Source organism: Ornithodoros turicata, unplaced genomic scaffold (genome assembly GCF_037126465.1).
Source record: "Ornithodoros turicata isolate Travis unplaced genomic scaffold, ASM3712646v1 ctg00001127.1, whole genome shotgun sequence".
NCBI lineage: Eukaryota > Metazoa > Arthropoda > Arachnida > Ixodida > Argasidae > Ornithodoros > Ornithodoros turicata.
Window position 1 is genome coordinate 53,214 of NW_026999471.1, and position 26,392 is coordinate 79,605.

General features: G+C 52.0%; 1 non-coding gene across 1 annotated transcript; it reads right to left on the reverse strand.

The window, feature by feature from the left end:
- Positions 1 to 561: 561 nt before the first annotated feature.
- On the reverse strand, positions 562 to 2,378 carry LOC135376494 (small subunit ribosomal RNA). Its single transcript, XR_010417711.1, has one exon. It is a non-coding gene; the product is annotated as a small subunit ribosomal RNA (ribosomal RNA).
- Between the last annotated feature and the right edge of the window lie 24,014 nt (positions 2,379 to 26,392).

Consider the following 26,392-nt stretch of genomic DNA (forward strand, 5'->3'; position numbering starts at 1 on the left):
TTTCTTGCCATGGCTGGCATTATCTCTGGTGGTCTGAAGCCGGAATTACCGTGCTTGAGCCATTATCGCCAACGTCACCAGGCTAAACTGCCGGTATCCGAGTCGCATGAGCGCGCACCTGGTGCAGCATCTCGACTCATTCCCCTGTCGTCCCACCAGGGGAGAAGGCGCCGTTTATACCCGAAACCGGCAGTTTAGCCAGGTGACGTTGGCGATAATGGCTCAAGCACGATAATTCCGGCTTCACACCACCAGAGAAAATGCCAGCCATGGCAAGAGAGAGGGAGAAAAGGCGGCCCGCTGCGACGTGAGTCCAGGATGATACGACTTACCGAACCGTTTGCAGCACCGGAGACGTCCTTGCGACACGAAGGTGCGGCAGCAGTGACGTGTCGTACCGGACCCTTCGGTATGTTGAAAGAGGCCCACTTCGTTCGGCCACATAACGTTCGGAGACCACCGCCGTTAGCGGTACATCCGGTTGGCCACCCCATTGGCGGCCGCACTTGCCATGTCACCAGCCGCGAACGGCTGGTGCAGCGCTCGTTTGCGCATCATCGGTAATGATCCTTCCGCAGGTTCACCTACGGAAAACTTGTTACGACTTTTACTTCCTCTAAATGATCAAGTTCGGTCATCTTCTCAACACTCCGGCGCGGCCGAACGGTCGCTACGGGTATCGATCCGAAGACCTCACTAAATCATCCAATCGGTAGTAGCGACGGGCGGTGTGTACAAAGGGCAGGGACGTAATCAGCGCGAGCTTATGACTCGCGCTTACTGGGAATTCCTCGTTCAAGGGGAATAATTGCAATCCCCTATCCCAATCACGAAGAAGGTTCATTGGGTTACCCAGTCTTTTCAGGCAGGGAAAACACACGCTGCTTTCTTCAGTGTAGCGCGCGTGCGGCCCCGGACATCTAAGGGCATCACAGACCTGTTATTGCTCCGTTTCGTGCGGCTAGGAGCCGCTTGTCCCTCTAAGAAGGGTGCAAGATGCAGAGAACCTCGCACCTATTTAGTAGGCTGGAGTCTCGTTCGTTATCGGAATTAACCAGACAAATCGCTCCACCAACTAAGAACGGCCATGCACCACCATCCACCGAATCAAGAAAGAGCTCTCAATCTGTCAATCCTCCCAGTGTCCGGGCCGGGTAAGTTTTCCCGTGTTGAGTCAAATTAAGCCGCAGGCTCCACTCCTGGTGGTGCCCTTCCGTCAATTCCTTTAAGTTTCAGCTTTGCAACCATACTTCCCCCGGAACCCAAATACTTTGGTTTCCCGGAAGCTGCCCGCCGAGTCATTTGAGTAACTCAGGCGGATTGCTGGTTGGCATCGTTTATGGTTAGAACTAGGGCGGTATCTGATCGCCTTCGAACCTCTAACTTTCGTTCTTGATCAATGAAAACATTCTTGGCAAATGCTTTCGCAGTAGTTCGTCTTGCGACGGTCCAAGAATTTCACCTCTAGCGCCGCAATACGAATGCCCCCGTCCGTCCCTCTTGATCATTACCTCGTTTTCCAAAAACCAACAGAACAGAAACGGGGTCTTGTTCTATTATTCCATGCGTAAGTGTTCAGGCAATGCGCCTGCGTTGAGCACTCCAATTTTTTCAAAGTAAATGCACCGACCACCCAAAGGCATCCAGTGAAGGACACCAGAGGATAGAAGGCATGATGTTCAGCCCGGGCTGTCGCATCGGTTAGATGCACCACCCGCCTGGAACTGAGATCCAACTACGAGCTTTTTAACCGCAGCAGCTTTAGCATACGCTATTGGAGCTGGAATTACCGCGGCTGCTGGCACCAGACTTGCCCTCCAATTGATCCTCGTTAAAGGATTTAGAGTGTACTCATTTCAATTACGGGGCCTCAAAAGAGTCCCGTATTGTTATTTTTCGTCACTACCTCCCCGTGCCGGGAGTGGGTAATTTGCGCGCCTGCTGCCTTCCTTGGATGTGGTAGCCGTTTCTCAGGCTCCCTCTCCGGAACCGAACCCTGATTCTCCGTTACCCGTGACAACCATGGTAGGCGCATAACCTACCATCGACAGTTGATAAGGCAGACACTTGAAAGAAGCGTCGCCGCCCGAAGGCGTGCGATCAGCGAAAGTTATCCAGAGTCACCACAAACCACGGGCCAGAGACCCGTTTGATCTTGGTCTAATAAAAGCACCCGAACATCCCGAGGGCAGCCCAGGTTCATTGCATGTATTAGCTCTAGAATTGCCACAGTTATCCAAGTAGCATGAAACAATCTAAGGAACCATAACTGATTTAATGAGCCATTCGCGGTTTCGCCTTGGTTTCGGCATGTACTTAGACATGCATGGCTTAATCTTTGAGACAAGCATATGACTACTGGCAGGATCAACCAGATAGGTACGTCACATCGAGGTGACACCGGGCTTCAGCCCGGCTAGGAACGTAAGAACCGATAGGCATCTGCCGACCGTCCCAGGCGCGATGGCCCAGTTGCGGCATAGCACTAAACGGATTCCCAGCGGTTCCCTGCATTGGCCGGGGACGTCCCACGGAATAAATCACGATGGGATCCCCATGGACCGTTGTCGAGTACTCCTTCCGCAGCCCGGGGCGAACCACCGGTGCTTCGGCTCAGGACACGTACGACGGACAGGTAGCCCAGGTACCCGTGAAATGCCCCACGTCGTGGGGACGGTAGCGCACCCGAGGACGGCCGCGTTCGCTTCACGCCAGGGACCGCAGGTGCATTGCTGCGGAGGCTAGGCCTCTTTATATATAGAAACATAAGATGATTACAGCTGTATAAACACTTGAGCGTCACCGTATAGGATTTCGACATATAATCGTTTTTGTACCCAGAACTGGCGCTGGATGAGCTCACGGCGATTTCACGGTGACTGGACTCTGCCGTTTTTCCGGACCCGCACTCGTCAAAATCGACCGTAAATTCGTCCTCTCATCCAGTGTGGACGCTGGATGAGGTCACGGCGATTTCACGGTGACTGGACTTTGCCGTTTTTCGGGCACGTACTCGTCAAAATCGACGATAAATTTGTCTTTTTTATTCCCCACTGGGCGCTGGATGAGCTCTCGGTTGATCGCCGACGACTGGTCTTTGCCATTTTTTCATGCCCGTACTCGTCAAAATCGACGGTAAATTCGTCGTTTTCCATCCAGAGTGGGCGCTGGATGAGCTCTCGGCCGATCGCCGATGACGGGACTTGGCCTCGACTTGGCATCGATGGGAAATCTGTTTATCCGCACCCAGAGCGAGCGCTGGGTGCCACGCCGCAAGGCGCCGGTGCCCTCGGCCACTTGCGTCTCCCTTCAGCGCGACGCCACATCCCCTCTTCCGCATCCAGCGAGGGCGCGGGGAGCCCCCGCATGCCCCTACGCAGAAGCGCCGGTGCCCTCGGCCACCGCGCGCCTCCCTTCAGCGCGACGCCACATCGCCTCTTCCGCATCCAGCGAGGACGCAGGGAGCCCCCGCATGCCTCTACGCCGAAGCGCCAGTGCCCTCGGCCACCGCGCGCCTCCCTTCAGTGAGACGCCACATCGCCTCTTCCGCATCCAGCGAGGGCACGGGGAGCCTCCGCATGCCCATACGCGAAAGCGCCGTGCCCTCGGCCACCGCGCGCCTCCCTTCAGCGCGCGCCACATCGCCTCTTCCGCATCCAGCGAGGGCGGGGGGAGCCCCCGCATGCCCCTACGCCGAAGCGCCGGTGCCCTCGGCCACCGAGCGCCTCTCATGCCAGCGGCAAATCGTTCGTCGGCACCCCTGGGGAGCGCTGGATGCACCGACGGCGAAGCGCCGTCGACGGGGGGGTTACACTAATAAATCGTTAAGAATAAATCATTTAAGAAAAACTCTTCCAAAATATATTATTTACAATAAACTGCGTAAAATTCCCCGATATTGAATCAACTGCGCAAAAATCCCCGCCCGAAAAACAATCGCTCAAGAATCTACCATGAAAATATATCGTTGCAAAATATATCGTCACAAATAAACTGTTTGAAGATATATCATTAAAAATAAACTGTGAAAAAATGTCCTGTTGTCCAACACGACAGCGGAATGATGATAGCGGTAAGACAGCTTATATTGGTGGATTTTGCTCTTGTTAGCACTCACCCTCTACCTAGTGGTCTGTCATGGGTGCCATATTTTGTTGTGTGTGTGTGTTGTTGCTATGTTTTCCTTTCTAGAGGAGAAAGGACAAAAAAGCCGTTGAAAAACAGTTATGAAAAACGGTTTCGGAGAAGAAGTTCCGAAACGAGAATTAATTGCGCGCGGCTCGGCGCGATGGTGGGAGCGATGGGGCTGAGCGTTATCGGGATCTTCTTCACACTATGCAGTATATGCATGTCCCGAGTTATTACCTTTCCTTTCTTTTTCTTAATAAACATATTCCCCCCCCCCCCGAGTTATTTCGCTTGACAAAGCATCGAAGGGAACTGTGGTAGTGTTGAGCGCTCATTCTTTCATCCGTGTGCTCTGAGTTCGCTTTACACTGACGTTCAAATGAAGTACGCTTGCTATGCGTACAAAGAATGGAAGTCCGACGTACGAAGAATACTCATGGCAGGAGTGCAATTAAATTCGCCGACTTTGGAATTATTTGTCGAAGCGGATTGTCTATTTTACTCGCGGCCATACCACGTGACAGTAGGAACCGTATGATTGATTTTGGAAGGATTCTGAAATGATTTGTTTTTAACGACATATTCTTAACCGGGGATTCCTTAGCGTTTTTATTTACACGGGGATATTTGAGCGATTATTTGTGTGCGTTGATCTTTAAGCATATATTCTGGGAGATTTATTATTAACCGTGACTACTTACGCGTTTATTTTTGAAAGGTTATTTTTAAGAGTTTCGAACGGGATACACCCCCGTCGACCACGTTATCCGTAGCCCGCTCCACTCGACGGCGAATCGTTTTTTCCGCATCCAGCGAGGGTGCGGGGAGCCTGGATGAGTTACGCTAGCTTGACGATGCCCTGCGTGCTCAGTTGGTCCCCTTATATATACAGGGTGTTACCCTATAAAAGTCTACCCGCGCTGGCATGCCGTGCTCGCCAATCACTCAGTGCAGGCGGTACAATATGTTGCCTACCTATAGAACTCATAAGGACATTCCATCATGGTAAATATCGAAGTGATTGAGCACCGTAACGAGCGCAAAACGTGAGGTTCCCGTAGTCAAAACAGCCAAGATGGCGCCTCTCAGTAAGCAGACGACATCCCTTTTGGGTGTCGTCTGCTGAGTACGTCGGCATTTTTCGTTCCTCACGTTGCTTACTTCCGAGCAAAATACGACAGTTACAAGAAAACGAAATGAAAACTGCAGTTCCATCCGGCTGGCAGGATATGCGACACGTCTTCGTCTGGGGAGCAGCATGTCAAGTGTTCTTCTCAACGCCGCCATCTTGATTGTTTTGACTACGGGAATTGCACGTTTTGAGTTATAACTTCGTGCAGCGGCGCTCAATCACTTCGAAATTTACCAAGATTAAATGTCCTTATGAGCTTTATATTAAGATCGCACAATGTGCCACCTGCATTGAGTAATTGGCGAGTACGGCATCGCGGCATGGGTAGACTTTTATAGGGTAACACCCTCTAGTCTGATAAGTCGATCAGCGCTGAATACACGATTGACAGTCATCGTATAACGAAAATTCCCAAAGCGCTGAACTGCCGTTTCTCGCTTATTTCTTGCTCTAGGAAGATGAAACTTGGAACACGACGTCGACGTGCCACCGGCTCCGACACCCTCGACCGCCATCAAATTTCTATGGTTATTGTAAACGGTACGCCGCTTTATGTAACATCTACAGGATCTCCGCCCCAACTGGAGTCAGCGTAACGTTCTGAGCGTCACACGATGGGGAATTTATCCTTCTAACATATATTAAAATTTTGCGCTTCTAGCTCAAGCGGTGCGGGAGGGAGGGTTCGAAACCCAGACTCGGGTGACGCGTTTCTGGCGTCCGCCGACGCTCCCGGGGGCGTCCTACCTCTAATAGCTGCTGCACCCCTCGGCCCATCCGCCTCTGGGTGCGTCGCTTCGATAGAGCCGTTATTCAGGAGTCCCCGGTTAAAAAATTGACTGTCTGGGTCAATCGGTGCGGACGCGAAAATTCGAATACCGGAGACGTCGGCCTGCCTTACGCCCGCATCGGTGGGGCAGCGTAACGCTTCTACGCTCAGCCGCTCGGGCCTCGTTCGGCCCATCCGCATCTGGTCTGCGCGGTTTGATAGAGCCTTCATCCCTGCGCCATCCATCCGAAAACGGGAACCCTGGGCCAATTTCCGCGACCGCTAAGGTTCGAACGCCGGAGCCGGTCGGAACCGTTTTCCAATGCCTGGGCGGACCACGTCCGCAGGATCTCCGCCCCCACCGGAGCCAGCGCAACGTTCTTGGCATCAAACGATAGGGAAATTATCCTTCCAACGCGTATTATAGTTTCGCGCTTTTAGCCCAACAGGTGCGGGAGGGAAGTTTCGAAACCCGGACTCGGGTGACGCGTTTCTGGCGTCCGCCGACGCCCCTGGGGGCGTCGTACCTCTAATAGCTGCCGCACCCCCTCCCTATCCGTCTCTGGTGCGTCGCTTCGATAGAGCCGTTATTCAGGAGTCTCCGGTTAAAAAATTGGCCACCTGGGTCAATCGGGGCGGACGCGAAAATTCGAATACCGTAGACGCTCGGCCTGCTTTACGCCCGCGTCGGTGGGGCAGCCGAACGCTTCTACCCTCAGCCGCTCGGGCCTCGTTCGTCCCATCCGCATCTGGTTTTTGCGGTTCGATAGAGCTTTCATCCCTGCGGCATCCGTCCGAAAACGGGGACCCTGGGCCAATTTCCACGACCGCTAGGATTCGAACGCCGGAGCCGGTCGGACCCGTTTTCCAAAGCCCGGGCGGTCCACTTCCGCAGGATCTCCACCCCAACCGGAGCAAGCGCATCATACTTGGAGTCAAACTATAGGGAATTTATCCTTCTAACGCGTGTTAAAATTTTGCGCTTCTAGCTCAAGCGGTGCGGGAGGGAGGGTTCGAAACCCAGACTCGGGTGACGCGTTTCTGGCGTCCGCCGACGCTCCTGGGGGCGTCCTACCTCTAATAGCTGCTGCACCCTTCGGCCCATCCGCCTCTGGGTGCGTCGCTTCGATAGAGCTGTCATTCAGGTCGGTGGGGCAGCCGAACGCTTCTACCCTCAGCCGCTCGGGCCTCGTTCGTCCCATCCGCATCTGGTTTTTGCGGTTCGATAGAGCTTTCATCCCTGCGGCATCCGTCCGAAAACGGGGACCCTGGGCCAATTTCCACGACCGCTAGGATTCGAACGCCGGAGTCGGTCGGACCCGTTTTCCAACGCCCGGGCGGGCCACGTCCAAGGATCTCCGGCCCCACCGAAGCCAGCGGAACGTTCTTGGCGTCAAACGATAGGGAATTTATCCTTCTAACGTGTATTAAAATTTCGCACTTCTAGCCCAACCGGTGCGGGAAAGAGGGTTCGAAACCCGGACTCGGGTGACGCGTTTCTGGCGTCCGCCAACGCACCCAGGGGCGTCGTACCTCTAATAGCTGCCGCACCCCTCGACCTACCCGCCTCTGGATGCGTCGCTTCGATAGAGCCGTTATGCAGGAGTATCCGGTTAAAATATTGTCCGCCTGGGTCAACCGGTACGGAGGATAAAACTCGAATACCGGAGACGCTCGTCCTGCTTTACCCCCGCGTCGGTGGGGCAGCCGAACGCTTCAACCCTCAGCCGCTCGGGCCTCGTTCGTCCCATCCGCACCCGGTCTTCGCGGTTCAATAGGGCCGTCGTTCCTGCGCCACGCGTCCGAAAAACGGGGACCCTGGGCCAATTTCCGCGACCGCTAAAGCACCCGCCCTGACGGCCGGCACCGCCACGGGGTCGGCCTCGCCTACCGCGCCGGGGCGCATAGGTGAGGCCGACTTGCGCAAACCGCAGCCGGTCCGCGCTTTAACGGTACCCAGCGGCTCTCGGCCCATCTGCTTCTGGGTGCCGCCGTTCGACGGGGCTCTCGTTCGTTCCCTGCCTCTGCCGCACCAGAAGACCAGGTTAAAAATGATAGTGGACCCCGGGTCACTCCGTAGGTCTGTTAAAAATGGAATACTTTGAGAGGGTCGGGCCTCGCTTCGTCAAACTGTTTTGTTTGGCCGGCCGGCTTCCACGTCGTGCCACTCCGTCTTCCCTCGTCCCATTGGCGTGGAGGTGTCGCGGTTCGAAAGAGCCTTCGTGCCTGCGCCAGCCGTAGGAAAAATTGGGACCCCGGGCCAGTTTCTGGGACCGCTAAAATTGGAATGCCGGAGGCGGTCGGTGTCTTTTTTCGCAGGTCGGTGGGCACGCCGCGGCTTTCGTGCTCCGTCGCTCTTATCTTGTCCGCGTCTTCGTGCACCGTTTGGATCCGTGTATCGTCCCTGCGTCTGCAGTTTGGAAAATGAGCAGCACCCTGGGCCAATTGTCGGGGCCCCTAAAAATTCATTACTGGAGGCGGTGGGCACCCGATTTCTACCCACGTGGACGGTGCTCGCCCCCATGGCTTAGCGTCCCCCCATCTCGTTGCGTTGGTGAGCGCGGCGGCCTCACCGCGCTTCGATACAGCCTTCGTCCCCTACGTGAGCGGTTAAAAGAAAAGAGGAAAAGGAAATCGGCGAAACGTTTCGGCAACCGTTTGAGGTCCACACCCTCCCGACGGGCGGCACTGCCACGGAGTCGGCCCCACCTACTGCGCGCGGGCGCTGAGGTGAAGCCGTCTTGCGCAAACACCAGCCAGTCCGCGCTTTAATTATATGCAGCGGCTCTCGGCCCGTCAGCTTCTGGGTGCCGCCGTTCGACGGGGCTCTCGTTCCCTACCTTCTGCCGTAACACAAGACCAGGTCGAGAGGGAAAGCGAACACTGGGTCAGTTCGTAGGTCCGCTAAATATGGACCCTCGGGCCTCGTCTCGACCGACGTCGGTGGCTTTGCCACGCCGCCCGGCTTTCACCTCGAGCCACTCCGTCGTCGCTCGCCCCATCCGCGCCCATGTGCCGCGGTTCGAAAGAGCCTACCTCCCCGCGCCAGACGCAAGAAAAAAAAATAGTACAGATGGACGGCTTGTTTTTACGTGCTCCGTGCTTTTCGGGCTACTCCGTCGTCGTCTCCGATCGCGCCCGCGCCTTCGTGCACCGTTCGGATACGTCCATTGTCCCTGCGTCTGCGGTTCGGAAAGCAGCACCCGGAGTCAATTCGTAGGGCCGTTAAAAATCGGTTTACCGGACACGGTCGGCACCCAATTTCTACGCACGTGGACGGTGGTTCGTCCTGCGGGTTCCTCCTTCAAGCGTCTCCCACCTCCGTGCGTTGAGCGCGGCGCCTTTACCGTCCTTCGATGCGGCCTTCGTCCCTGCGTCACCGCTAGAAAATAAAAGAAAATCGCGAAAGGAGGCCCAGGGGGTCGGTCCGCGGCAACCGTTTTCGCACCCGCCCTGACGGCCGGCACCGCCGCGATCCCGTCCAGCGCTCTGCCGCGGACGGGCAACAGGAACGGCGATTGAGCGTCGACTACGGAGGCCGAAACAAAACGACAAAGTGCGGCCGTCGGCGATCGGCCGAGAGCCCGTCCAGCGCTCTGTCGCGTCGACTACGACGAGCACGACGCGGGGATAAAACCGACAAAGTCCGTCCGTCGGCGAACGGAAGGGGGCCGTCCAGGGACCTGTTTCTGGACGGAGAGGGAGGGCGATGTGCCGTAGGTTCCGAGGAGCACGACGAAGGCGGAAAAAAACGACAAAGTCCGCCCGTCGGCGAACGACAGGGGGCCCGGCCCGGACGCGGAGAGGTGAGGATGTGCCGTCTCCTCGTGCCTACCGCAAGCGGGGCGCTCCACGTAATGACGGCCCCCCAAATAGGGACATCGTATAGTGGCCGACCCCGCAAGTCATGGACCGAGGTCGGGTGAGTGCGAGGCAGCGTGTCGCCGCACAAGTGCAACCGGGCACGACTGGAACGAGTAACAAGCTTGGGCCATGGAACGGGGCAACGCCAGTCCGGGATGGGTAAATGCGTCCTTATGACACGCTCCAACTTCTCAGGGAGGGGGCGGCGCCCCGCTCGGACGAGGGACATCGTATAATTCGGACATCGTATAAGTCGAAAAAACGCCGCGCCGTTTCCAGGGAGATCGTACAATCCCCAGGGCCAAAAAAAAAACGCCGCCGTGCAGCAGAAGCCAACCAGCGTCCAAGACCCTGGTGGCCCGCTACAGGGCGGCTTGGCGACCGGCGGCATTTCACGTCTATCCCTCCACAAGCTGCACACATTGCAGCAGGGGGACGCGCACTCTTTTGTGTCCCCTCCACAAGCTGCTCCACGAACAGCGGGGACGACTTTTGCGCCTGGGCCCTCCACAAGCTGCACACATTGCAGCAGGGCGACGGGCGGCGTTTTACGTCTACCCCTCCACAAGCTGCTGACGCAGCGGGGCGACGAGGGTCACAGACCCCTTTTCGCTTCACCGAGTAAGTGAAGAAGCAATGAAAGTAGTAGTAGTAGTAGTCACAGTCCAACCAGGCATTTCCCGCTGGCTCTTCGATGTGGGCAAAGAGGCTTTTGTTGTTATACGCCTCTGTTCTCCGGTTCCAGAAGTCTTTTCTCAACGCCATTAGTGCTTCATTGACCTGGTATCTGTTCGTTACTCCCAAGGGTATTCCCAGATGAGTAGCCAAACGTTGAATGTTTTCTGCCAGGCCTATCGACAGGATGGTATCGATGAATAGGTCCGCAAGTCTGTTCATTCTGGCAAGGGCCTTGTATTGCATCGACGCTGCCACCCATTCGAGGCATGCCACCCCTAGCCCACCTTCTCTGTTTGATAGATGCACATGTATACTTGGGAAGGAATGGGGAAGGTGTAACATCCTCTTCACCAAGTTGCGTACAGTCTTGTCCGTCTTTGTGGCTTGGGATAGCAGGCCCAATAAATTAGCTGCTTGGTATAGATACCTGGGGAGTACCAACTGCTTTAAACACCTCAACTTCTGAAATGGCTTGAGAGCCACAGTTTGGATGAGCTTGATCACCCGCTCAGTGGTGTTGACCTCAATCCTACAGGGTCTATTTACATAAGCCGTAGCCCCAGATAGGTGATGGGAGTGTCTCTTCCTCTAGGCGATATCGAGGTGCCGCCGATGTGCAGAGGCTGAATATTATAATCGAACCATTTTGAGACTCCAGTGTAACACCACCCAAAATATTGCGATTTGGCTGGGTTCAAAACAAGGCCTGCTGTTCCAAGGTAGTTCTCCGTCATTCGAATAAGGGCCTTGAGTCCCTCCAGGCTGGACGAGAAGAGCAAAATGTCGTCAGCAAATGCCATGGCGGCTGCATGATGGTGGTCCAGCTCCACCCCGAGGCCGGATGCATTAGCAAGTTGGAGCAGAGGATCCAGCACAGCATTAAAAAGGAACGGTGAGAGGGGGTCTCCTTGCTTTATGCCCTGTTTAGCAGGCACCTCCCTCTCGTCCGTTTTCCCATTCCGATAGAATGTTGTGGAACACTTCTCATATAGATCTTGTATGACCACGTAGTGCTGTGGAATTCCTCTGCCCCTCATGGCCGCCGCAATGGCCCCATGGGCGACACAATCAAAAGCATTGCGGACGTCAAGGCTGATGCCATAAAAGCTCTTCTTTTACCTCTTGTGGATCTTCATTAATGCCTGGAGGGTCAAGAGATTCGTGCTCGTGGCCCTGTCATCCTGAAAACCTCCCTGCAACGGATGAAAGGAGTTCTCCATGGACAGCCTTCGCAGCAGGACTTGTCAGTACAGCCGACAAATCATTGGAGTCATGGTTATGGGCCGCACGTCGGCAGCAGACCTGGGCTTGGTCTTCTTCGGGATAAACACTGTCTTGGATTTCTTACGCTCGCCCGGTATCCTCTTGAATTGAAAGAAGTTGTTGAGGATATGAAGGAGGATTCTGGGAGGCACCGCTAGGATATTTTGCCTGGCGCCGACGTTTTATCCACCGATTTTAATACGGCTTTCACTCCATAAACTTCGATAGCTCCATCCTCAACCAAGGTCTTCGTTTCCGAAGGAAGATGGTAGTTGTTTGATTCGGACGACCCTGACAATAAGGGGTCATAAAAATTATGTATGTCTTCCGGGGCGCTGGTAGACTATCCGTTTTCATCCTCGGACATTAACTGGTGGAGAAGAATCATCGGCCCGAGGCGATACAGCCTTTGATGTTCATTAAACTTGACCTTTTTGCGCTCCTTTCTGTTGGCTGGCTTAGTGTTCGGCCTACGTTGCCCCTGATGATGCTTTCGGGTATTCCCATCTCGATACTCCACACCAAAATGGTGGAAGATGCTCTTCAAATCCTCCATGGACAGAGGTCCGCTGACAAGTCTTTGCACAATGGAGGTGTCTGTAATTGCTGGCTCGAAGAAGTCGTTGACCATTGTCTCTTTCTCATGTGTCCTTGTATCATGCCTATCGTGGGTAGTTGCCCGGGCAGACACCGCTCCCGCAACATGGGCCACAGACCCGGCCCAACCCGGCGCCGCCCCCTCACCCACAGATCTCCCGTTAATACCGGTCACAACCTCCATGTCGCTGGCAGCTGTGGCGGTGCGGCCGTAGACCTCAGTGTATGTGCCAGTAAGACGGGAAGAGTCCATGGGGTCGGAGGCGCCACCGGGCACGCCCGGGCCCCCGTGCCCCATCGCCAGAGCAGCCCCCCCCGTGCCCCTGCCTGGACTCTGCTAGGGACCTGATCATCGGATTCCCGAAGAGTTGAATCCAGGGACACCACTGACCCGGGTAACTCAAGGTTTCCATTCTGCAATTCAATCTTTTCTTCCACAGATGGTCTCAGTGCAAGTGAGACCCCCGCACAGGCACTTGCAGGCTGACTTCTAGCCGCAGGGGAATCTTGTGAGGCCAGGTGCGCCGCGGTAGGATTCTGAAGAGCCAGGCTGAGAATGTCTTTATATCTTCTCTGGTGCCTTTGCATACGTGTTGCCATGAGAGATCTACTAGGGAATCCCTTTGCGAGCTCCTGGTTAATGAAGAGTGGTCTGCGAGGGTCACTTCAAGGTTTGCTAACGCTCTTAACTCTGACTCCGTCCACCGGCCGTGGGATGTAATTCCTTGAACACCATTCCCACTATTGGTCTCATCATTCTCAAGGCAGGCCGGCGGGGGAGCCGATGGCACAAGTCTATCCACCTCAGCAGAAGGCGTTGCATTTACAGTCGTAGGTTGAGTGGCGACGGGATTCCTCCGTGCACATTTTGTAATGTGCGATGAAATCGACCTGACCAGATGAAATACACGGTCGTAGCAAATACAGCATTTCCAAGAGATTCTGGTGTTATGCACTTCAAGATAGTGCTCCTGGAATTTCGCTCGGGAAGAGGAGGTTAACCCACAATGTTCACAGGTCCAATTCTGAGGGGGATAGGGGATCTCCTTGTCTTCCATCCCGGTATGGGTTTGAGCACAGACGCAGGGGAAAATGGGTGGAGAGAGGTTCGAAACCGGGCAGAGTACCTGGTTCAGTAAAAGTCAAAGAACAAACGAGTTCCTTTCTCCGCGGGTCGAAGACCCTTTGGCGGATCTCTTAGCCGGGAGCCAGAAAAACTCTGGATCCCGCCCAGGGGGCACGACGAGGACGTGGGTCCGCCGGGTTGCCAAGGCTAACACACTTAGAAGAAGAAGCGAGATACGCAAGATGCACCAGAGGCGAAGCCGCTAGCAAGCTGATCACACAACGACAGCAGGGGCAACCTTGGCAACCAGGTTTGCCCAAAGGCTTGCCAAGGGTGCTAAGGTTTGGGTTGGGTCCCAGGTTCGGCCTGGGCCTGGCGTTGGGGCTGCCTCGCCTCTGCCTGGAGGCAGGGTATCCCACTGATGCCGGATGGCGTTGAAGCCATCTGTAACCCAGCGAATTGGGGGCGGGGGTGTCCTGTCGTCATGGTCAGTTTGCCCAGGCAGCACAAACTCTCGGGAAAAGAATGGGAACGCAATGGGCCCTAGTGAAAATGTATCTGAGAGGCCTCTCAGGTCTAATATGTTATGGGACTGAGAGGACCTCTCAGGCTGAGAGGTCCTCTCAGGCCTGTGGACCTCTCAGGCTGACCTCTCAGGCTGGTGGACCTCTCTGGCTGACGTCTCAGGTTGAGAGGACCTCTCAGATTGACAGGACCTCTCAGAAGCTAATGCCCAGATCTGACATCGGAACATCAATGTTCAATTTCGCCGTCTACGCTGCACCTGTCGTCGGAGTGGTATAATCATACAGTGCTATGGTACACCAGACATAGATACAGACAAGTACATGTCACAAAACTCCACATATATTGAGTTCCTTCGATTGTACAGATACACTCAAGGCATGCACACTGCTATCTGATTATGTAACAGTATTTCAAATGTCTTACAGAATTGTGAATATCTAATATTTGTTGAAGGATCGCTCGCAAGAAACTACACGAAACGGTAAATTGCACCAACAGAAACTAGATTTAGCACTTACATGTCTACGAAAGCGTACGAGTCATCATCAACACATACTGTCGTATTCCACAAAGCGTGAACTCATGGGACACATATTCACAATGTCCGTACAGCGGCGATGAAAAATATTCTTGAGGAACTCTGCTTCTCGGTGATCAAGTTCATCTGTTTTACGTATACTTCGGGACTTGCGATGCACCGTCTAGTTTCCCTTGCTTGCGTAAGCCACCAACTAACTGGAGAGATTGGGTTCTCACCACCTTGTGTTCTCACCATCTGTCACTTCGTACGAGATTCATCTGTAAGAAATACAACTTCAAAATGTCAGTGTAAATCAGTGTGTAGGCATCGAAATATATAACACACCGTTTGGTACCCAGCGCCGTTGGTAACGTTACGTGGTTGGTAATCTTCCTATCGGCGCTCATAATGCGTGTCTGCGAACAGTAGTAAAAGCCTAAAGTGAGGAGGAATGGCTGTCAATCACAAAAGCATATTTGAGACATCGTCTACATACCTCAAAAACAGTTACAATCCCGAAGACAAAACGCAAATTACTTGAGATCCGCGGCCGACGTCCTCACACTTCAACGTTTCAAAACAGACTGATTCAACCGCTGGCGACTGGCCGAAACGCTTCCACTTACGTGCAGTGCAATAATGCACGGATTGCAAGAACAATAGCTTCAAGGGGGGAAGGCAATACAAGGTTATCACGGCACGTGTTCCTTGAAGGAATAATGCACAAACACGTGAAATCTTGCGATCTATTTTCCAAAGCGGACGAGGTAGCATGTTCCGCGGCGCGGAAAACACGTAGCAACTTGCTCTGGGAGGTGTTGCACGACGCACTGTCGCAAAGCTGTCTGAGAGGTCCCCACAAACCTCTCAGGGCTACATGAATGATTATATAACGTCTTCCAGATTTTCTCTAAGAGGTCCTCTCAGACCCCTCTGTGCTGCCTGAAAGGTCCTACCAGACCTTTCAAGATTTCTTGAAAGGACCTGCCAGACCCTTCAGAAGTGCTAAAGAGTCTTACCAGACCTTTCAAGATTTCTTAAAAGGTCCTGTCAGACCTCTTAGGACTGCTTGAGAGGTCCTCTGAGACCCCTCAGAATTTCGTAGAAGGTCCTCTCAGACCTCTTAGGATTTCTTGAGAGGTCCTCTCAGACCTCTCAGAATTTCTTAAAAGGTCCTCTCAGACCTCTTAAAAAACCCTGAGAGGCCTCTCAGATACATTTTCACTAGGGGGGGCTTCGGCTCCTGAACGGGCGATAGTGCTCGACTGGTTCCCGGCGGTGTGGGGACTGAGGAGGTAGAACATAAGAGAAGATAAGGTAGTCCCCCGACGGTGCCCTGATCATTTCCCGCTCCGGTCTCCTTTTTGGTCATGTAAACAATAATGTAGGATCGCTCCCCGATGCTGCTCTGATCATTTCCCGGTCTGGACTGACCTTGGTCATGTGACCAAAATATAGGATCGCTCCCCGATGCTGATCTGATGACTTCACGATAATCAGTCACATGACCGGGGTGCAGCAACGGATTTCTCTTCCCAGACTGTCAGGCGCCGAGTGATGCAATCACGTAACCGACAGTTTCGAATCTGGCCAATGATGTTCCTCGATCATGCAGCCGTGTTTGCACTGTCGGAGTCCCCGTCACTCTCGCTGCGAGAAACGAGTGTATCCGGCCAGGCTCCCGAAACTTTCGAGGAATTCCAACATTTTTAACCGATTCATCGAGTGGTAAGTGATATTTCTTTTTGTGGTATTCCTCGCATTGATAAACGTTACTCATAGATGCTTTTCAACATGAGTAACACCGTTCTAGAAGGCTTCTCTCGAAACTTAGCAGCGCAGCATCGCATAGTTTCGATTTCAGTGATCCATTGTGGCTTATGCGTTGCTTTTAGGATAATGGACTTCGTTTTGGTGAAAATATGGTTTAGTAAAGTGTGGAATCGTTTGTATTGTGTATTTGAGATCAAACGAAATATAACCATTTCTCAGGACGACTGCATGCTGCAGCTGTGCTTTCCATCTCCTGCGTGCGTACAAAACTGGAATGCTGGAGGACTTCAGCTCAAGGTTCTTTTTTTTGTAGTCATTCTAAATAAAAAGAAAATAAAAAAGGAACCTCCGAAGTGAATAAATTATTCCGCTTTAATCCGTGTGCGTAATGTGATAGACGCATGATACGTCAATTTGTTTGAAACTGTGAGTGAATGAAAGCTATCCTGATCTTTCTTGCAGAATGTCATGCTGGACCACTACCAGAGCGTGCTTAAAGAAATCAATGCCTTGATGAAGGTATCACCGAAGTGCCCCCACCAGATCTCTGCCTCAGAGCCAGTGATGATGGTCAAGATTTTTCTAGCGGATCTTGTCATGTCATGCTGAAAACTGTAAGTTTAGCTATTTGGTCTGTATTCAATAACGTGTGCATCTTGTGGTTTGGTGTACGGTACTTTCTCAGTGTAACCCTGACCTCAAGCTATCTTCCACTTTCAGAATCCACCCCGCACTTCGGTTACAACACTATGAACCTATCGCGCTGTGATGCTTGCTTGAAAGGAATACAATCTGGTATGCTGTGTTGTTTATCTTTTAAAAGGACTTCAGCTATCCATAATAAGAGGCCTTCGTAGCAAGAAAGCCATAAGAAAAGGCATCTTCTTGATACATTAATATTTCTCCTAAAGACAAGGGTACGAGTCACACTACAAGTGCCATACTGCCTTCTCAGAAAAAAGGGTGGAGCAATTAAACCTTTTAGGAGGTAATAGTTGTCGCATATGTTGTGCCTAAAAGGTTGCAAAGTTCTACCCCCTATACCTCACTCTCTGCCACGAATAATACGGTTACCCCTTCTGATTCGGTGAGCGAGGGGGGGCGTACACCTTTTTGTTATAATTTGGATGGATGATAATTTCTTTTACCACCTTTTTACACCCCTTATCAGACGCTATGTTGGCTTAGGAGGTAACTAAGGAAATTACCACCTTCTCACACCTTTTTTCTTAGATTGTGGTTCCCAAATTGTGTGTATGTTGCCCTCGTATTAGCAAAGGTGCGCAAATATTTATTCTATTTTCTTAAAGAAGGTATAGAACGATCATGACACATGTAGTACGGATTCTCAAGTTCACGTGTTCCATGTTGTTGGGCGTAACTCGTTACGAGTAACTCGATACTGTAACTAGGCTACTCGGCTTAGCTATGTTCAGTAACTTTTTGCATAGCTCTTTGCTTTTGAGCTCCAGTAACTTCTTGAGGAGCTCGTTCATTTCCTTTTTTCTTTTGTTTCGGGGGTGGGGGGGGGGGTTAAGTTCGTCAAAGTAACTTGAAGAAAGTCCAAAGTTCCTTTTGTTTGATTCTGGTCTACAAACATCGCAGGCTGAGTCCTCCCCCCATGACTTGAGATGAAAGATGGCACGTGCACGGCGCGACTAACTCCCGTTGTTACACGGTGAATGTTACAAATTATGTTTTAGCCGAGCATTAGGAAGCTCAGGTATCGCGCATCTTAACGATAAGCAGTGTATTGATAATGATAGAGGGCATTGAGTAGCAGGATTAGCAGGCACGGTTCTACGATATGTATGTAGGGGACAACTCGTAGAGCATAAACTTTTGTCCTAATTTCGACGCCTGATATCTCTGGCTATAGATGTCCCTGATCGCAATACTTGGTATCAGCTCACTCAGCTTTTTATGCTCTTTCGTCTGATATATCTATCCTGCATATACTTCCTAGCGACATGTGCTGAAATAGGCAAATGTTTAGGCATATTTCGAAATAAACATGGATTTATGGCGTACGAACGTGTCGGAGATATCTACAGCCAGAGCAAGAAGCGTCGAAGTTTGAACGAAACTGCGCGACAGAGCATGTTCGCCGCTTTTTATACGATACAGTCTTGCACCTATGTGCGCTTAAATTTGCGCTCGGAGTGCTGGCAGGTAGGTATGCTAAAGCACAAAAAAATTGCACTACGATATCTTTTAAAACTCAGGATGTATACACATGCAAACACAGCAAAATTACAACAATCGGATTTAGGGCTGAATTTCTCGATTTTTTGCACGGAATGATTAATTTTACCAATATTGATCATCATCTGCGATGAGCGTCTAAATATATATATAAAATCATGAAAATTCAGGAGGTCCATGAGACCTCCCTGTCTGAGCAAACGTGGAACCGGCCTACAATTATGTTCTGGCTAATCTTTTCAATGACTTCCATCTTTCAACAGTCTAACTTAACTGGCAACGAGTTCCAACTTCTATCTCTGTTCCATATAACCTGTGTTAAGTGAATATTTGTGAAGTAAACAGTACATATGCGGGACTGGTGGTTATATACTTTCAATGTAACACTCATTTTTTTTCATTGCTGGTGAAGTGATGCATTGAAGAACCCATGTATCTTGTGACTAGGATGCAATAAAGAGTTTTCTACAATGACATATTGATTTTGTTTTTAAAAATCGCGCAAATTAACTCTTGCTTGGGGGGTAGGAGGTACCTGTAAGTGTGCATTGGCTGCACCTCGGGAAATCGTTGGGGTACGATACAGGCAGCCGATAACGGACCATTAACATCCCCCGTGTTGCAAACCGTATGCCGGACCATGGTCGGGAGCCGACCCGGTCGGGTCGGTCGCCGCCGGCGCACCGACATTGGGTCGTCGCGCTGTGCTGCCTGGGTGGATTGCCTCGATGTCACAAGCCGAGTGGATGGGCAACACATAGCCTCTCCCTCGGAAGTGGTCAACTCCACCTTCTCGTGGTGCAACCTGATAACCCTTGGTCTTCGCAGACCTCGGGAACCAACGGAGCTCTGACCCACCCCTTGCTCTTCTCGGGTTGCCGCCCCGGGTAGAGTTAAAATCTACTACGTACATATTCCGAACGCAGACAAAGGAGAAGCCTTCGCCGTGCGGCGCAGGCTCCTAGCACTAACCCGCCCCACTCCAGTCAACCGACTCCTGCCCCATCCTACATGAAGCGGAGGAGTTGCTGATCCGGGTTCGGAAGTCACCCTTGAAGCCTCAGCAGAAGTTAGTAATTCTCCGGTACTACCTGCTTCCACGACTACGTCACAGACTTGTCCTTGGCCGCTGGAGCGTCAAGCAACTCCAGCGTCTCGACACCACCTTTCGCGGTGCAGTACGCGGATGGCTACATCTCCCCCATGACACCACCAACTGCTTTTTTCCATGCCCCTACTACCCACGGTGGCCTTGACATCCCCTCCCTACGGGTCTCCATCCCGGTTCAGCAGCGTCAGCGCCTTCAACGGTTTACCAGACCTTCTCACCCCATAGTCCGAGAGGCGCTCCGGTGCGAGAACATGAGGTCACTTCTCGAGAGGGCCAAGATATCATCCCATCATGGTGGCCATCTCCTATCAACGAAGATCCACATACACAAGTACTGGGCAACGACTCTCCACGCCACGAATGACGGTAAAGCTCTCGCAGATGCCGTCTTCGTCCCTTATGCGCACCGTTGGATTGCAGAGGGGACCAGAATCCTCCCTGGACGCCAGTTCATCGATTGCGTGAAGATCCCCATCAATGCGCTGCCGTGCCGCACCCGATCCGGGCGCGGCCTCGATGGAGCAAGAGAATGTAGGGCGGGCTGCAGGTCCGAAGAAACCCTCTCGCATATTCTGCAGATGTGCCATAGAACGCACGGGGCACGGACGAAACGACACGACAACATAGTGCGCTTCGTGGCGAAGAGACTCCAGGAGTGTGGATGGACAGCATATATCGAGCCCAGATACACCGTACCGGAAGGCATTCTGAAGCCGGACCTCGTAGTGAGGAGGGGTGCCCAGGTAGCCATACTTGATGGAGGAACGGGCAACGGGGAAGAAGTAGTAGTAACGGGCATTGCCCTCGAACTTGCCCACCAACACAAGATTCTCAAGTACGGTAATCAGGACCTACTCTCCGAAGTGAAGGTCGACTCTGAAGAGGTCCCGCTCGTGGGAAGCATAACGCTCTCGTTCCGCGGTATATGGGCGAAGGCGAGTTCCGACATGTTACTGGACCTAGGACTCAGCAGAAGAGACATAGGAGCCATATCTATCATAGCTCTCGAAGGCAGCGTAAGAAGTTATAGAGTCTTTGGACGCATGACGACGGTGGTCTCCCACCGGTGAAGTAGGGAGTCGGCCTGGAGCGGACGCAGAAGACGACCCACGTTGGGTTGAGTTTTGGTATCTCTTCCATATAAGAGAGATTTGTATTTAAAAAAAGCTGAATGACACAAACGACGACCAAGTATCACACTCACCATGTTTTTGAAATACAGTTCATTCAAAAACGAGTGATAGGCGGCAGTAAGGAACAACAACAACAACTTTATTTTGAGATGGAGAGTGGGGAGGTTCATCACCGGAGGCGATACTGTACCCTATTGCTGGTGGGGATGTGGGGAATAAAATAATGAGCCCCTTCACAATAACGATCGAAGTCCGATGGTGTCCAGAAATGTCGAAAGAGCTTTGAGCGCAGATCGTTGCTGGGCTGAATTGGGCCAGGGACCAAGCACTTTCGATAGGGAAAGGGGGCGAGAGTCCAGCTGACTAATAGACTCGGAGAGTGCTGTTCGGGAATGTTGGTAGTGGGGCGATGAAGAAGAATATGCTCCGAATCCTCAAGAGCACCACAGTGGCAGTAGGTGGGAGAGTTAACTTGTCTCAAGCGGTAACGCCACTGAGCTGTAAAGGTCACATCGGGTCGCATTCGGTGGATTAATGCAGCACCTTGACGGGAGGTGTTTCGTGGCATGCGGAAAGCGAGTGTTGGATCAACTCGGCTCAACATAGATGGGGGAGAATGTCTGTTGTCCATTGGCGGCAAGCCACGGGTGTCACGAGGCGTCGCAGAATGGAACGGCGGTCTCCTCTCAGCAGAACAATACTGGTCCGTTTCCGATACGAGAGCGCTGCTTCTGCGGCGCTGTCGGCCTGTTCGTTCCCCACGACACCGCAATAGGCTGGGACCCACTGGAGAACTAGTCTGTGGCCTGCTGCGTAGACAGTGTGGTATGTCATTAACACATCTTTGACTAGGGGTGCGGATGGGCCTCGTATGCAAGAATTTTCAATAGCTTCCAGTGCAGATTTGGAGTCTGTGAAGACTGCCCATTCCCGCGGTGTAAAATCAGCGATGCGTTGTAGAAAGAAAAGGATGGCATAGAGTTCCGCAGCTGTGGAGGAGGTGGGATGTGAAAGGCGTCGTCCTTGCACTACGCCTTCGGATGGTATGACGAATCCTGAGGCGGGCTTCTTGTTTCGGAATGCACCATCTGTATATGCTGCCGTAAACGTAGAAAACTTCTCGTCTACCAGAGCATGAAAATGGGCTCGGAGGACTTGAGGGGGGACCTGATCTCTTCTTTCCAGGAGGTTCGGGAGGCTTACGAAAGTCGGCGGTACCGGCAGAGATCAGGATGCTTCCGGTGGTATAATGACCTTAGCTATGAAACCAGTGAGGGTCTGGCGTGTCCTCTGCGCTTCTCGATAGAAGTCGCTTTCAGTGCGGTATCGAATTTTCCTGAGGAGCGGATGACCGGAAATGTGAGCACGCAAACGTAGGAAGTGCCGAGCGGTTTCACGTTCACGTTGAACCTCTACCGGGAGTTCACCAGCTTCAACCAGTACTTGCCGTGTTTCAGCCATTCTTGGAACTCCGAGGCATCGACGAAAGCTTCGAGCAAACAGGGACCGAAGGCTGTTCAATGATGTTGTTGATATCTTGAGCAGAATAGGAAGGCTGTAAATCACAGTCGCCCTCACCAACGCCGCGTGAACTGCGAGCAAGGAACGCTGATCACAACCCCATCCTGAGTCGGAAAGATGTTGAATTGCAAGGAGCCATCGCTGCACTTTAGTTTCAAGGTGTTTAATGTGGCGAGCCAAGCGCAAGTATGAGTCGATTACCACGACAAGGAAGCGGTGGAAGCGTACCGGCTCAAGCTTCTTGGCACCAACCCAAAGAGGGAAATTGGTCATAGCTTTGCACATGAAAGGGAGCTCGACGCACTTTTCGGGTGAAAGGCCCATCCCGAGGTGCGTGAGGTACGTATGGACGTTATTTAAAGCGAACTGCAGGCGGCGCTGTATGACTGGGCGTGATTTTCCTACTGTCCAAAGGGCGACCTCATCTGCATACACGGAAAACGACACTTTGCGAGGAATTACTGATTGTAGGCGGGCCATCACCACATTAAAGAGTGTCGGACTGAGAATACTTCCTTGGGGAACTCCTTGATGAACAGGATGCTGAGGGCTTTGGTCTTGGGACGTACGGACAGCGACAGTTCGGTTCGTAAAGAAGTCTTGGAGCCACATGAAGAGCCGACCTGATACCCCAAACGAGCGCAAGGCGTGCAGCACACAGATGTGCGAGACGGTATCATATGCGCGCTTGATGTCGAGGAAAACCGATAGGACGATCCGCCGATGGGCACGAGCATGTTGGACTGTAGAGACTAGGTCGAGAACTGGCTCGATGGAGCTTAGGTGGCGAAGGAATACACCCATTTCTTGAGGGAACGCACGTTGTTTTTCGAGCCACCAGTCGAGGCGATGCAAAACCATTCTCTCCATCAGTTTTCCCATGCAGCTTGTCAGGCTCACAGGGCGAAAGAAGGATAGCGCATTTGAGGGCTTGCCTGGTTTCAAAATGGGAACAACGAATGCCTCCTTCCAGGTAGGTGGTAAAGATTCTTTTTGCCAAGATGTATTATACACATGAAGGAGTGTCATCCGTCAAGGTTTCACAGTGCGGCATAGGTGATTTTTTCGGGTCCCGGGGACGAGCCGGCGTTCCCATGTGGTGTATCCCGTTTGAAACTCTTAAAAATAACCTTTCAAAAATAAACGTGTAAGTAGTCACGGTTAATAATAAATCTCCCAGAATATATGCTTAAAGATCAACGCACAAAAATAATCGCTCAAATATCCCCGTGTAAATAAAACCGCTAAGAAATCCCCGGTTAAGAATATGTCGTTAAAAATAAATCGTTTCAGAATCCCCCCAAAATCAACCATACGGTTGCTACTGTCACGTGGTATGGCCGCGAGTAAAATAGACAATCCGCTTCGACAAATAATCCCAAAGTCGGCGAATTTAATTGGACTCCTGCCATGAGTATACTTCGTACGTCGGACTTCCATACTTCGTACGCATAGCAAGCGTACTTCATTTGAACGTCAGTGTAAAGCGAACTCAGAGCACACGGACGAAAGAATGAGCGCTCAGCACTACCACAGTTCCCGTCGATGCTTTGTCAAGCGAAATAACTCGGGACATGCATATAATACCCCTGTCGCACGGGCACTTTCTATGCTGCTTGAGACCGATCCGCATTGACTTCCTCAAGAGTGCTCGACATTTGCGCAGCTACACGGGCCAATCTGAATGCGCATTGACGGGTTGGATTGCAGCGCAATAGCCAATAGCCGCAAAGACCGCGCGGTTCGAGATTACACGCTGCGCGGTCGGAGATCGCTCGCTGTGATCGAGAGTGCTTTGAATGCAGCTTGAGAAGCCCGATCCCGTTTCGGGGCCTGCATTGAGCCGAGCTGCATTGAAGCTCGATCCTGCTCAACGGTGCCCGTTTGTCTACGCCTGATCTGCATTGAGTTTGATGCGCATTGGCTCAATGCAGCTCGAAGGTGCCCGTGCGTCGGCACCATTAACGGACCCGTAACTATAGAGAGTGGCCACCACATAACTATTTCGTTCCCTGTTTCCCCTCTGTGCCCGTTTCTGGTATTTCCCATAACGGACGCAGAGCGCGGTGGTTTAAATAAAGCAAACAGAGAAATGGAAAAGCTCACAGTCCAAAAAGCTTCGAAAGGTACTAGCATTCCCTTTCCAAGAGAAAACAAATACTATATATTGCTTGTCGCGCCCACTTCCGCGAATTCGAGGGTACTGCTCGCCTCCGAAACAAAACGATGGGTGAGCTGTCTAAGTATAATTCGATTATATGCACAAAAACAACAGTCATGTGAGGAGTTGCGTGGTGTATTAACTCTGGAACAAGGTAACGCCTGTGTTTCTTACTCCTCTTGGTCTGAGACACTCAGTAGGTTCATCGAAAGTTAAATTTGAGAGTGCCACAGAATTCCGCATCTCTGCCTCTTTCGCAAGAAGTGCTCAATGTAACATATGATGATACATGTATCATCACTTAACATCAGGTTGAAGATGTCATGTGTCTATTATGCATATTTTCCCCGAGTGTGGAAGAAATATGCACAGAATGTAAATAATCGCGGATATTATAACTCAACGTGCATTGTTTTCACCCTGTACAGGTAATGCCTTACTGACACTCTTGCTGTAGCCCCAGCTGTCATAGTTCATTGATCTTGCTGCTAACAAACAAAACAATTGTCTTTGGACCTCAAGTAACAGCATATGTGGGAAGTCTGGTTAACCTGTGCACGGTGTTTGGCACATTTTATTTGACACATAATGCATTATTCCTTGTTAAATCTAGCTTCCTAAGTCGCTTTATTGTTTCAGATGCCTCCAAGAAATATATCTTAGAGCTATCATCTAGCATGATCTGTAAAGGTGTTGAAGACGGTGTATCATCGCATGTACATCAGGCAAGAGTGTGATTGTTCAACAGACATGTCAGAGGGATGATGAACGATATCAATAAAAAAAGAAAGAAGCTGAATGATTTGTTATTTCCTAATATACACAGCGCAATAGGGTGCACAAATTATACGGGATCCCCACGAGAGACTTGGAATTCCACCATTTTAGACTATATGTAGGAACCTATTTGCATGTAGGACCCAACGTAGGTCCCGCAATCAAATAGGATCCTGTTTATATGTAGGATCGCATTTGCACGTAGGTCCCACAACCAAATAGGATCCTGTTTATATGTAGGATCGCATTTGCATGTAGGACCCACAATTAAACAGGTTCCTATTTGTATGTAGGTTCCTTCATCATATGTAGGACCTGGTGTCATAATACTGCCACGAATCATCATCTCATGGCCGTCGATGAGTATTTTCAGGTTATTGGTAATTTTTCGAGCGTCGTGTTGGTGCTGCGTTGCTGTTCGTCAAGTTGGAGGAATTGTAACTTGTCGTCGGTCCACAGCTTCACCTCCCGGAGCTGCAGTCTTCAGTTTTCCCGGTGAGGGCTGCGCCACACAGGTCGTCTTGCCGGTGACGGTGAACGTGCTCTTCCTGGCGACCTGATGCGGTGGGGGACGCTCGGGGACAGGTCGCGTGGCCAGCCAGCAGAAGCATTCTGCTGCCGTAGATAGTCTTCCATTGCGGCGGGGCGACTACGGCGCTGGGGGCGGGGGGCGTCGGGTGAAAAACCGGGAAGGCCAAGTCGTCGGTAGGGACATCGGCGATAGACGTGGTTGACCTCTCCGCAGTGGTAGCAGAGAGGTCTGAAGTCGGGAGTCCGCCAAACGTCCGTTTTGCAAAACGGCTGAGAGTGTGGCGGGACGCTCGGAGTAGGTTGGACAGGCCGAGGAGGCGTCCAACTGTTTCCGTAGTACGATGGACGAGTTTCACAGTCACCTGTCTCACAGCGGCGGCGTAGGTTGGTCTCGGTACTTCGGCGTCGGGGTTGGCGGTTGACGATGTCTGGATTGCCTGCCGAACCTCGTCCTTGATGATCGCACCGATCGAAGACAAAGGGTCTTGAGCCTTCTCAGGACAGAGGAGAGCTCGTACTTCTTCGCGTACCACCTCTCGAATCAGCTGTCTGAGCCATCCGACGTCGAGGCCAGCGGTCGTGGAGAAAGCCTCGTAGCCCTGGTGTCGTTCGTTGACGGTAGCGCGAGAGAGCAG